This window comes from Neofelis nebulosa, chromosome 7 (assembly GCF_028018385.1).
Source record: "Neofelis nebulosa isolate mNeoNeb1 chromosome 7, mNeoNeb1.pri, whole genome shotgun sequence".
In the NCBI taxonomy this organism is placed as follows: Eukaryota; Metazoa; Chordata; class Mammalia; order Carnivora; family Felidae; genus Neofelis; species Neofelis nebulosa.
Genome location: NC_080788.1, coordinates 128,568,553 through 128,581,806, shown reverse-complemented (window position 1 = coordinate 128,581,806; position 13,254 = coordinate 128,568,553). Strand labels below are relative to the sequence as shown.

At 36.3% G+C, this 13,254-nt stretch overlaps 1 long non-coding RNA gene across 1 annotated transcript in view; it reads left to right on the top strand.

The window, feature by feature from the left end:
- LOC131518262 (uncharacterized) overlaps positions 1-11,668 on the top strand; it is a 60,297-nt gene extending 48,629 nt beyond the window's left edge. The window contains exon 4 of the long non-coding RNA XR_009264976.1: positions 11,561-11,668. This is a non-coding gene — a long non-coding RNA (uncharacterized LOC131518262). The remainder of the gene's footprint in view (positions 1-11,560) is intronic.
- The last annotated feature ends 1,586 nt before the right edge of the window (positions 11,669-13,254 follow it).

Genomic DNA, 13,254 nt, shown 5'->3' with positions numbered 1-13,254 from the left:
ACATAGAAATAGTCTATTATGAGGGATGTGAACTATATGAGATTATAGTCTACATCTGTCTCTTGATCTTGGTTCAGTGGTAACATTATTTCTATTTTACACATGAGGAAAGTGGATGCATGACTTGAAGTGTTCAGTTGGTTAATTAGCAGCAATAAATTCTAACCTGATTCTTTTGACATTAAGATAAAAATTCCCATGTGTTTTTGTTGCCTCATCCTCTAGTGAAGCTGAGGGTACACTAATCTATCCACTCCCATGCTTTAGTCCTTCCTTTAGCTAATGGATTAGGAATAAAACCTAGAATTATGGCATATCATTTTTGTTATCTGATTAACTAACTGAATAGGAATGTCACAAAATTCTTTGCCCCATGTCCTCGATGCCATATAATCAATGACTCTTTTTTACATGTTTATTTATTTATTTTGAGAGAAAGGGAGCACAAGTAGAACAAGAGCAGAAGGAGAGAGGGAGGGAGAGAGAATCACAAGCGGACTCACCACTGTCAGTGCAGAGCCCAACGCAGGGCTCGAACTCACAAATCATGAGATCACGACCTTAACCGAAATCAAGAGTCAGATTCTTAATTGACTGAGCCACCCAAGTATCCCAATTACTCTTTTTTTTTTTAATTTATTCATTCAAAGAGAGAATGAGTGAGTGGGGGAGGAGCAGAGAGAGGGAGAGAGAATCCCAAGCAGGCGCCTCACTGTCAGTGAAGATCCTGACATGAATTCATGAACCCTGAGATCATGACCTGAACTTGAACCTTTGGCCACTTAACCAAATGAGCCACCTAGGCACCCCAATCAATAACTCTTAACAAATGAACTGATGATTTTTGTCCTTCCAGAGTTCTTTTGTAGTCTTTTTTCTACCATTCTAGTTTATAATTTGGCTTTATTACTTTAATTTAGGAGAAAAGAAAACTGTGAAGAACAGTAATACCTTGGATAATATAGAAACAAATATTTCTCATTTGATAAAAAGTAATAAGCCCTTTAAGGGAAAACTGGACAATTAAATTAGTTAACTACAATGTATCCTTTTTTATCGTCATAATGCAATTAAAGCCAGGTAATTTTAAGTGCCTATAGATTAGCATAACCTAAAGAAAATGGCAATAAGCTGTAAATAATAAGTTTTTAATTATAGCTGTTAATCATGGCAATTAATACTATACCCTTTCAAGTTTTGTTTTTAAAATAATGGCCTTAAATTGCCTTAACAAGATTTAATATAATTCAAGAACTCTTGTGAATATACTAAATAGTTATAATAAACTGCATCATTAATTTAATAAAAGAAATGTTTTAAAAGGTGAATTTGAAAGGAAAAGAAAAAAGCAATAGCTGTAGACAAACAAAGGCTTTTTCTTTCTCCCCATGCGTTTATTACTTGGGGGCAAAATGGGAACACAGAATAATGATTCCTTCTACTTTCGATTTTGTTTAGAGAAGAGGAAGAAAAATTTACTCGTCCCACTCTAATTAGAAGGCAGAACGTATTCCTAGCATCTGAACAGTAAAGAATGTCATCACAGAAAGTGGCAAAGGTTAATTCTGCCAGAGCCTGGGATCCCACCTCTTCCTGGATTATTTAGTAACCTCTGTGCTCTGTTTTCCTTCTCAATTGTCTCCTGATTTACTGCTTCTATTTACTTTCCCTGACATACTTTCTTTCTCACAAGTGGAGGCTGATTAGTTTTTGTTATGATTATATGACTTGATCTCTGTGGAGAATTTCGAGGGAGCGGTGAAAGGTGCATAATGAAAAGATATGTGGCTTCTACTGAGATTACAGAATTAAATGTAATGCAAAGTTTATGCGAGAAGAAATGAAATCACTTGAACGAGCTGAAGGAAAGATGAGGAATAACGGTGCTGTGGATAGTTATGAAGTTAATCTAAATTAAAATATATACTGGAATTAATTTTGTCTTCCTGGAGAGCTGAGCGCTCCTCCCTATTTCCTTTCCTTGTGTTGACGTAGAGAGATAAATAATGTCCTCTCTTTCTAATGCGTGTGTCACCAACCAAAACAATCTCAAGAGGAAATCTGTTAGGTAAATGAGTTTTCCCAAATTGTCATAGTCGCCTATTGAGACAAATGAGTTAGTAAATTTCAGAGGATTCACCACTCATGAGTATTAAAGTGCGTGTTTGGTAAGGATTATAAAGTGCATTCAGTCTTCACTCCATGTATGTGAAGTAATATGATTAACTGAATCCTAGAAGTTTAGTACAAATGGAACATTATAGGCAAGGTACAGAAATTAGTATTAAAAGTATTTATTGTTAGCTTTCATATAGCACTGCTTTAAGTAAAAAAAAAAAAACAAAAAAAACAAAAAAAACAAAACACCATTGAAATCTTGACTTTTTTTTTAAGAGAGAAAAGAGCCAGAGCATCAGTGGGGGAGAAAGCCAGAGGGCAAGAGAGAATCTCAAGCAGGCTCCAACCTCAGCCCTGAGCTCCAATATGAGGCCCAATCCCACTATCTTGGGATCATGACCTGAGCCTAAATCAAGAGTTGGATGCTCAACCGACTCAGCCACCCAGGTGTCCCCAAATTTTGACCCTTTTTTTGAGACTTGCTTAACCAAGGCAATCCAAGAAGATACCTTATTTCATTTTAATCCTTATAGTAATTAATAACATTGCACCCAAATAGAAAAGTTATGCCATTCTATTATTTATCCTATGTACTTTTATATATCATTTACAAATTTTACATTTTTTTACAAATTATATATTTATATGCCTCATATTTCCAAAAATAACTTCCTAGAGGTCTGAGGACTTCCCTTATTCTTTGGAAACTTCATATCTATCAAGCCTCCTTCAACATACCAGGCATTTAATATATATTTTATACAAAATCAGTTGAACTGATGAGTTTTCCACATGATAGTTAAACTTTAATGTGCCTAAAAATAACCTGTACAAATTATCAAAATGTTCATTGTCAGGAACCAACCTTTTCCCCAATCTGAAAATCTATTTCACTAGACCTGGGTTCAAATTTATGGTTTTGACATTGATGTTTATTTGTAGGTGGTAGAAGGAATATATCTGGAGAAACACTGCATAGAGAAACTAATTTACTCCTCAAAATAAACACGAGATAGGTGTCCTCATCCCATTCACAAAATTTGTGTTTATAATAAATTATAAGGCTGGTATTTGAACTACAATAAATACAGCATGCTTGAGAAGTTCAGATGCTAGCACATTTGTTCCCAAATAGCCCAGAAGGAATAAGGAAGATATGATTTCCTTGCTGAAAATGTTCCCCCTCCAATCCCTTTCTCAGCCAAGAGCAGCTCTGTTTCTCTTTGCAGTTCCTGTTTTCATCTTTAAAACATTTGGATGATCCTCTATAGAAGATGTAGCTAGATCTGGGCCATACTTTGGAGAGAGAAATTATTTGTTCGTTGTTTTCCTTAGGATATATTCTGTTTCTAGATTTTCTGCTCTTTATTTTTTGTGATCCTTCAAGTAATGGTTATAAAGGTTGGAAAAGCTAAAAACAAAACAAAACAAAAAACAAACAAAAAAAAACAAGATAAAACAACAACAACAAATCACAAAAAAACAAAAAACAAGTATATGCCAATATATTTTTAATCCTAGTTTCCTTCTCTTCATGCTTAGTAATTCCATCAGTAGCAGCTATTTTGTTGGAAATGCCTTCTGCAGTAATCCTCATAGGGGAGTTTAGAGTGCCTTGCCAAAAGACATACTAAATAATATATTCCCATAACTATTACAGATCAATCTTTTGGTAGGAAATAAAAAACAGGGACAAAAATAGGATTATAATTTCAAATTCACTTCTGGGGACCCCAGCTGTCTTTTTAAATCACCTCTCTTTTGCTGCCTGGTTCTTCACTTGCAGCCCTGTCCAACCTCCATGCAAGAACACTCTCCCAGGGCCAAAAACCAAAAATTAAGGTGCCGATGGTTAGCAAAATACTCACTATCATAAAGAATAATAGCAAGTTCAAACACTTCAGAAGCTTGTCGATTCACACCAGAGTACACAACAGTAAGACTAACTGCTGATTATATGGACATAATTATTGAGACGATTCTGCATTTCAGAATGAAGAATTTTTTTATCCTAATTAATTCTAATTCTCTAATTTCAATTAATATACTCCTTTACCTAGAAAGAAATTACGTTTTTCTGAAATTCTTTTAATGTTTATCTTTGTGCATTCAGGATGCTATAACAGAATACCAGACACTGGATGGCTTATAAAGAACAGAAATTTATTTCTCACAGTTCTAGAGGCTGGCAAGTCCAGGATCAAGGTGTTAGCAGATACAATACCTGATGAGAGCCTACTTCCTAATTCATCTTGTTGTGTTCTTACATAGCAGAAGGGGACAAAGGAAATCTCTGGAGTCTCTTTTGTAAGGGCAATGACTTCATTCATGAAGGCTCCACCCTCATGACCTAACCACCTTTCCAAAGGCCCATTTCCAAATATCATCGCTTTGGTAGTTAGAACTCCAACATATTAATTTGGAAAGATACAAACATTTGGTCTATAGTTATGTCTAATCGTTTGTATTTAGTTATTCTATTCTGAGACAAATAAAGTCAAGTCATTTTTTAATTTAACTTATTTTAAACTGCTAAACTTTCCAAATGAAAATAAATATGTGGGACACAATTTTTCATTACTAAGAAAAGTATTCAGGGGCACCTGGGCGGCTCAGTTGGCTGAGCATTCAACTTGAGCTCAGGTCATGATCTCGTGGTTCAAGAGTTCCAGCCCCATGTCAGGCTCTGTGTTGACAGCTCAGAGTCTGGAACCTGCTTCAGATTCTGTGTCTCCCTTACTTTCTGCCCCTCCTCTGCTCATGTTCTGTCTCTTTGTCTCTCAAAAATGAATAAAATTAAGAAGAAGAAGAAGAAGAATTTTAAAAAGTATTCAAATCCCACAGTCAAAAAATTGAAACAAAACAAACTGGCTCTATTAAACTTTTTTTTTTGCTTCTGCCATTTACCATTTACAAGAGCTCTGTTGAGAATACCACAATAAAAATATAAACATAAAAAAAATAGATAATTTTCAGCTTAATTGAATTATATGAAGTAATACCAAATTTGCCATCCTCACTGAAGCATATGATCCATTCCCCATGCCTACTGACAAAAATCTCATAAATCCTATACTATCTTATCTGATAGATGCTACTTTTAATCCAACTGCATCAGAATCAACAGTGGTTAAACTGTTTAGTTAGGTTAAATTAGCCTAATTTAATGCTGCATTTCTATGTCTTGTGTTAAACTTAAACACAAAATGGAAACCAGATTTGAAAATTTCCCAGACAAAACCATTTAAGCAACGTATGCAAAACTAAGTCTAGCTTATTTCACAGACATAAGCAAAACTTAAGTTATTTCTTGTAAATGCCTCTGAATATCATACAAGAAACTTAAGTTATCTTCCTAAAATGGTATGCGATAATTACTTTTAATCAATTCCCTGTCATTTGGAAATTCCCATTGGAAAGTTAACCAGTTTCCACAATTTTGATGTTATAAGCCACCCCGTAACATCATGCCCCTGAGATTCCTGTCAGTTTTGAATTGAAAGCTCTTAGTTCATGAACTGTTCTTACATGCACAATAAACTCTTCCTAAATACTATTTTATTGATCTGGTAGTTCTAATCTTGCTACTTCTGGATTTTTGACATTTGCAAGTCATGGTTGCAGGAATCAGTGGCTATGACAAATTCGTGACAAATCACAGAATTACATATTGATCTAACATACCCATCATTGCCTACTCCCTTCTCTTTCTTTATAATAATCTTAAAAGAAAACAGGACTTAGAACCAATTTTGTTTCAAATAATACTCTCTCAATAAAAGCAATCAAATAATTAATAATTATTAATATGCTACAAGCCTATCTGAGCACAAAATAATTAAATTAGCCTCATTCTCTGTGCCATGGAATAAAGGTTAGGTTGGACCACATAAAAGAGCAAAACTTTGTACAAACTAGGAGTAGGAGAGCGTAAGAATTCATGGATCACAAAATGCATGAAGTGGCAAAAAGCATCCCCCACAAAGTTCAAACCAGAGAAACAGATCAAGGTCTTTTTGTTATGGAAACATGGGAATTTAACCGTCCACTCCCCCCCAACCCCACAAAACAACAAATCAATGGCTTATCAATTTAAAATCCAAGTTATAGAAATAAAAACAAATGAACCCTATCTTTCTAGTTTCTGATAAATGGCAGAGTAGCTTGATGGGGCTAATGTTCCATGGATAACAATCTGAAAATGAGGGCATAATAGTTTTTTTTAATAAGGTATTTAAAGGTGTTAAAGAATAACCAAAAGGAAAGCATGAAGAAGCTAGAGGAAATTTGACAACTGAAAGATGAGAACTGCCTTGGGGAAATTGAGGCATTTGGCAGAGAGCACTCTTAAATCCAACTGGCCTGAGTGGCAGAAAGTTGCAGCTCACTCTATAATGGAGGACAAAGAATGGGACTAAAGAAACTAGAAAATTAAGGAGAGAAACGCAGAAGGAAGGGAGACACAAAAAAGAGGACCCACAAACTATGCATATAAACTCTGCCGAAATCCTCAACTTATTGTTTTTCTTTTTTTAATGTTGATTTATTTTTGAGAGAGAGAGATACATACACACAGAGTGTGAGTAGGGAGGGGCAGAGAAAGAGGGAGACACAGAATCCAAAGCAGGCTCCAGGTTCTGAGCTGTCAGCACAGAGCTCCATGCGGGGCTTGAACCCATAAACCATGAGATTATGACCTGAGCCAAAGTCGGACCCTCAACCAACTGAGGCTCCCAGGCATCCCTTGATGTACCGTTAAACTATAAATGCATGGGGATATCCTTATGGTGCATGTCATAGATTATTTGCAAGTATATTTCTTGTAGTAATTTACTAATTATCTCCTATATTATTGATTGCTTTATTAATTGCACTGTGGTTAAAAAACATACTGTTGACATTGATAATTCATTTCTCAAATTGTAAAAGAGTGTTCTATGGCTTAACATATGCTAGTTTTTGATTAACATTTGCTAGTTTTTTAAAAATAATGTATACTTTTACAGTTTTTTGGTACATTACTAAGTATGAATTAAGCCACTTTTGCTTATCTTGTTCTTTTAGTCTTCTATATCATTATTAATAATTTTTGTTTGTTTTGTTTACTGAAAGACTGATACAGCTGTGATAAAAGGTATGTATAGCTCTTTTATTTCTGTCAAATTGTCTTTATATATTTTAAGCTATATTCATAGGTATGTATATTTGAGGTAGTCTTATCTTATTGTTTAATTACATATTTAATCATCTTGAGTTTTCCTTTATTTCTTACCAGAAATTTAATCATTGAGCTTTCTTTTAATTCTTACTGTGTGTATTAAAGATGCATTTTTAATATGAAGGTTGTGATATTTTGACATTTTTTAAGTTAATGTTTACATGTTACATATTTTTAAATCCTTTCCTTTCAATTTTCCCCTTTCAATTTTAATGTATTTTGGGGTAAGATGGATGCTTTAGTTTATTCCTCAGTTCAACCATATTGTTTTTTTAATTTTTTTTCAGTTATTGGGTATATGTTTTTCTTTCTTTCCCCCAAGTTTTTATTTACATTTCAGTTAGTTAAACATACATTGCAATATTGGTTTCAGTGTGGAAGGGTCCCCTCCCTAAGGAAAGATTAAAAAAAAACAAACCTCAAGGCAATCTTGCTATTCACATACTTGACAATATCCCTCATGACCTGGTAACATGAGACCACTTAGTCAGACTGCATGTTTGTGTGTGTTACCATATATAGGAGACAAAGAAGTAAAAAAATATATATACAAAAAAACTACACCACATGGCGTTCGTGGTGTTCCGACCTCAGTTGTTGGGGTAGGAAACCAACTGAGCAGTGCCAGCGGGAATAAAGTTGCTTCCAGGAAAGAAAAGTCTCGGTGTCATGACTCTTTGTATGAGAATCCTGCTACATTAGGAATAGAATTTAGTGATTCATCAGGTACATATAACACCCAAGGCTCATCACAAGTGTCCTCCTTAGTACCCATCACCCATCCAGCCCATATCCCACCCCTCTCCCTCCATTAACCCTCAATTTGTTCTCTATTGTTAAGAGTCTCTTATGGTATGTTTGCCTCTCTTTTCCCCTCTCTCCCGGTGTTCATCTGTTTTGTTTCTTAAATCCCATATATTGTTTCTTAATTTTATTACTTAGCTTTTGATATTAATTAAATTGCTGTTATATAAATATGAATCTTCCTTCTTACTATTTGTTTTCTTTTTTTAAGTTTATTTATTTTGAGAGAGAGAGAGTATGAGCAGGGAAGGGGCAGATACAGAGAGTGAGAATGAGAGAGAGAGAGAGAGGGAGAGAGAGAGAGAGAGAGAGAGAGAGAGAGAGAGAGAGAGAGAGAATCCCAAGCAGACTCCACACTGTTAGCACAGAGCCTGACCTGGGGCCCAGACTCACAAACCTGGAGATCTTGATCTGAGCTAAATTCAAGAGTCTGACACTTAACCCACTGAGCTACCCAGGCGCCCCAACTACAGAACATTCTAAATCCCTTTGTTTCCTCCTGATATCTACTACTGATTTATGGTTATGTATTTACCACTGGGATTTGCCAAGATGTCCTGTCTAATATGACAAGCGCTGCCTGGACTCCATTTTTTTTTATCATGCCGTTCCCACACTAACCTGCACAAACTTTCGAAAGTTCTAATTAATTACTCAGTCTTCCAGTCACATCTCCAAGTATCACTGGGTACCACTAGGAGAAAGCAACACCCAAAATCAGTTCACCTCACAAAGCTTTCGGCTTTCTTAGGCATTTGCCCTGCATTCTTCAAGAATCTACAGTTCTTATTTCCTCCACATCGGGAGCTCTTCCTGAATGTCCATATACCCACAGAAATTCTATGGATGGGCTCTAGAGATTGGACGACCTGGGTATAAAGGGGTTTAACAATCTTCATATTCAATGCTTAGATTCTTCATGCAAAACTGGCTTTATCAGAAATAGATGAGGAAGCCCACAATTCTGGGTTTCCATTTTATTGCCAAATACATTTTCATGATTTCTGAGTTGCAGGGCTCTTGGCAACAGAGCTGAAGAAGAAACAGCTTCACTCTGTTTGCCATGACACCGTACCTTAAAATGCCGGCTTGCTTGAATTCTCCTTTTTTTAAAATAGAAAAGCTATGTTGAGGTAAATTGATCCTCCTCAGGCTTTGCCTTCGCATGGCTAAGGAGTGTTTTTTCTCTTCATTAAAAAAACCCAGCCTGACCCAAGACCATTGCTGGTGCTTGAGTGAGGTGGACAGCATAATAGTCAATTTTAAGTCATTTGTTAGGTGACATTTGCATTTTGATTCCTGTGCACCAGAATATGTCAGGAAAGTGTGTTTATGCATGAATAAGTTAAAAAGGGAAGTCCTCATGGAGTAAGAGTCATAGGAAGGATATTTCTCCTTTCTGGCTATGAAAAGCACTGGCAGAAATATGCTCGGCAAAAGATAATCAGGGAGAATATTCCATGCTAAGTAATAAGACTTATAAATAGTTGAACCATTGAATATAACAAATTTCAGACAATTGAAAATCATAGGCTCTTTTCATTAAGCAAAACAGACTGACTCTTAACATAACGCACGTTACAGAGAAAGAGATTATCTAGAGCATTCATATACATGTATTGGGGAAAAAAAGGGGGAAGAAGGGAGAAGTCAATTTTCTATGCCAGCCTCTGTTTCTCTAAGCATAACCCACGGGTTTCAGAATTTAAGATTCCACTTGTCAACTTTCTCCCAAAGACAGCAAAGGAAAGGATGATACTATACAGTCAGAATTTTGTCCCTTCTGTGGCATTCTGTCCTCCTGGAATGAAATCTATGTCTCTATCCCAGTAATAATACACAGGATACATGTCATTCTCTTCTCACCAAAATAAATATTCTGCACCTACTGTTTTGAATATAATATGTACCAGTTTTCTGTCAGGCATTCCAGCTATGCTGCATTCCTGCTGATAGCCTCACAGCCCTCAAAAATTTTTAACACTCTTAAAAAAGCAGTTGCTCGAGGTTGTACTTCTTTTTGTTTGAACAGTGGATTATGAGAGCCTAGATGTTCCTTTTACAGGCGTGGAACTTTACCTGAAATCCCTTCACTTGCTTAGCAAAGTATAATTGTCAGTGACTGCTGAAAGGGAAAATAATTCAGTACCTGGAGACAAAGCCTGAGGTAGGAAAGTCTGAGTCCTAGACTCTTAGTTCAATAGTTTTAGCAACAATAGAAAAAATCTAAATTATATTCTTTATGCTCTATATTCTATTTTTAAAAATTCCAATATACTGGGGTGATGAGCAGAGGATCTGCTAAAGAACAGAAATGTAGGAAGAGAAGGAAGGAGAGGAGGAGGTAAATGAGAAAGAACAGTGACAAGAGACCCATATTTAACGTCTGCTTTGTACAAGGTATGGCACTAAGTTCCATGTGCTAAGTTATGCATGATGACTTTCAAAATTCATAACTTCATTCATATACACTTCGAATTGTAAGGATTATTATGGATTATTGTGAGGACTAATATTATCACCATTTTCCAGATGAGAAGCCTGTGGTTTAGAAAGGATATATGACTTGTCCAATGTTGTAGTTAGAAGAAGATTCAAAGCCAGATTTGACTGCAGAGTTACGTCCTCCCTCTTCTTTTAGAAATGCTAAGCCAAGAGGTTCATCTAATTTGGGTTCCAGTGAAAATCTACACGTATTTTATAAAATTCATTTTGTAGTAGATATAATAAGAAACTTGATGCTAATCCCTCCAGGTCAGAAATCAGGAGGGACAAATCACAGGGGGAGCCAAAAATAAATTTATTTGGAAAACAGGCTAGTCATTGCCACCATGGAGAAGCCTCTGCAGAGCAAACCAGAGCAAATCAGGAAGGAGATTAACAAAGTACACATTTAATTTAATCATTTTCTTCCAAATATATTGCAGTCACTTTAACAGGTAAAGCTAAACTGAACACTTCAGTAAAAAGAAGGAATAAAGAGAACTGAATATATATGGCACAATCATCCATTTTAAACAAAAACAAACCTCAAGACCAATGATGTAAACTGCTTCCTTTGTTCGCAAAGAGTCCTGCCCAGAGGGTGTAACTAGCATTACTTCCAAAGGCTATTCTGGCCTACAAAACACAATTAGAAAAAAGACATTTTTACTTTTTCTGGCAGGGGGGAAGGGGAAAAGCATCTTAAGAGGGTCTTAGAGATGTTATCACATTATGACTTCTCCATTCTTCTGTCATAACACCTGGATTTGGGAATCAGTCAATCCACTAACTTTAGGCAGGGAATGGGAGAAGACCAACTTTCTCCCTAAGAATAAATAAGTCTTGCCTGTCAGATGAAAATAAAGATCCTTCAACCAGCAAAGAGAGAAATAATGCTCCAAACCTCAAAAAAATTATTTTTCTCTTTCTCCTTAGGAACAATATTCTTTTCACCTACTTCTGCCAGACCTTGCCTTTCCCAAGAGTCTCTTTTGTCTGGATTTTTCTCTCTCAGGACACCCTTTATCAGCTCCAGCTGTCCAAGGTAAGGTTTTTTCTCTCCTTCACAAAGAGTTTTCAGAAGAAAGAAACTTTAATTACAACCCTTTAGAGAGTCAACTGAGTTATTTAGAATTGTTGTCTGGATCTTCTAATTTTATCCAACCTTGCCTTGGGGGCTAGTGAACGGTAGTGGAAAACACAGGTGCTTTTAAACAAATCAATCTTTATAAAAATCTCTACTGTGCCAGTAAAAAGCTGGTGGTCATGGGTGAGTCATATCACCTACTTTCACTTAAAAAAAAATTGAGAACATAATTACTGTGATAGAGAGCTCTTAGGAGGGATAGAGACATTAGCCAGGATGCATCTAGCATGATCTCGGCAAATTTTTGGAGACACTTATGAAACCTTTGGAAAGAAAGAAACTTTGATACTTAGGGTATTAGGCAGGAGTTTAGACACTGGGCGGGGTGGGGGGAAGAAGTGAGGGGTAGGAAAAATATGTTGGTCTTTACAAGAAGAAAATACAGCAAGCTGTGATGAGAATGAGATCAATTGAGGGGTCAGAGAATGTGGATGATTGAGGGAAGCTATTTAGGCCCTCTCCCCTTTTACCCAAAAAGCCCCGTTATCAAATTCCTCAAACTACACATCAGCCTTCTCTCCCTCTCTTGTTACTTCAGCCCCTCAGAAAAATCCTGAGGCAGAGGTTAAACACGAAGTCATTAGGGACAGGAAAGGACCTCCACTTTGGCTCCTAAGACTCTGCTTTTCCCCCAACAGGCTCGAGCAAGCCACATCATATTTTATTTTATGATATTCATGGCATAGTATCTACTGAAGGAGGACCTTAGCATTTGTTTCCTGCACTTGGAAAAGAAGGGTGGAGTTAGAAGGATTGGGGTGTCCCAATATCACTCAACCACCTGTAACATAGATTCTGGCCATTATCAGTGTCAGGTGGGACTCCTCTGACAGGTAGCCTGCATCCTTTGACTAAACACCCTTTGTGATAGGAAGATACATCAATCCATTACGTTTCATTCATATTTTTTGAGGGAAGTATGCATTTAAGACAGATCATCACAAAATGATGATAATAAAAGTGGTACTAGTGATAAAAGTGATAATATTAATAATTTTAATAATAACAAAACAAATTATCACCGCTAAGTAACAACTAGGTGACATCTTTGGGATGATGACATTAAAAGCACTTTTTAATTTAATTTTTATAAAAAAAGTATGCAGGTTTTGTTATTATTTTACTGATGAGATGATGACCAAGGCTTATATTAATTAAGTGTAATGCCCAGACTCACGCAATTACTTAAACTCCTTAGTGGCCTAGCTGAGGCTCCAGAAAAGGGGCAACTTCTTCAGTACAGTACCAACAGGCTGGACAGAGACAGGATTTATGGAACTAACACCCGAAACACTGAAACAGTGCCAAGGGGCAGGGGCTATGCTGACCTTGAGAAAAGGCAGGGGCCATGTTCTTAATGGCTTCAGGTATTTTGTTTGATGTGTGTGTACTGGTGTGTGCATTTCCTATAATTTGGACACCATGCAGCCACAACAGTCTGGAAATATAGGTATCATAAGTTCCAAGTTTACTGATGAACTAC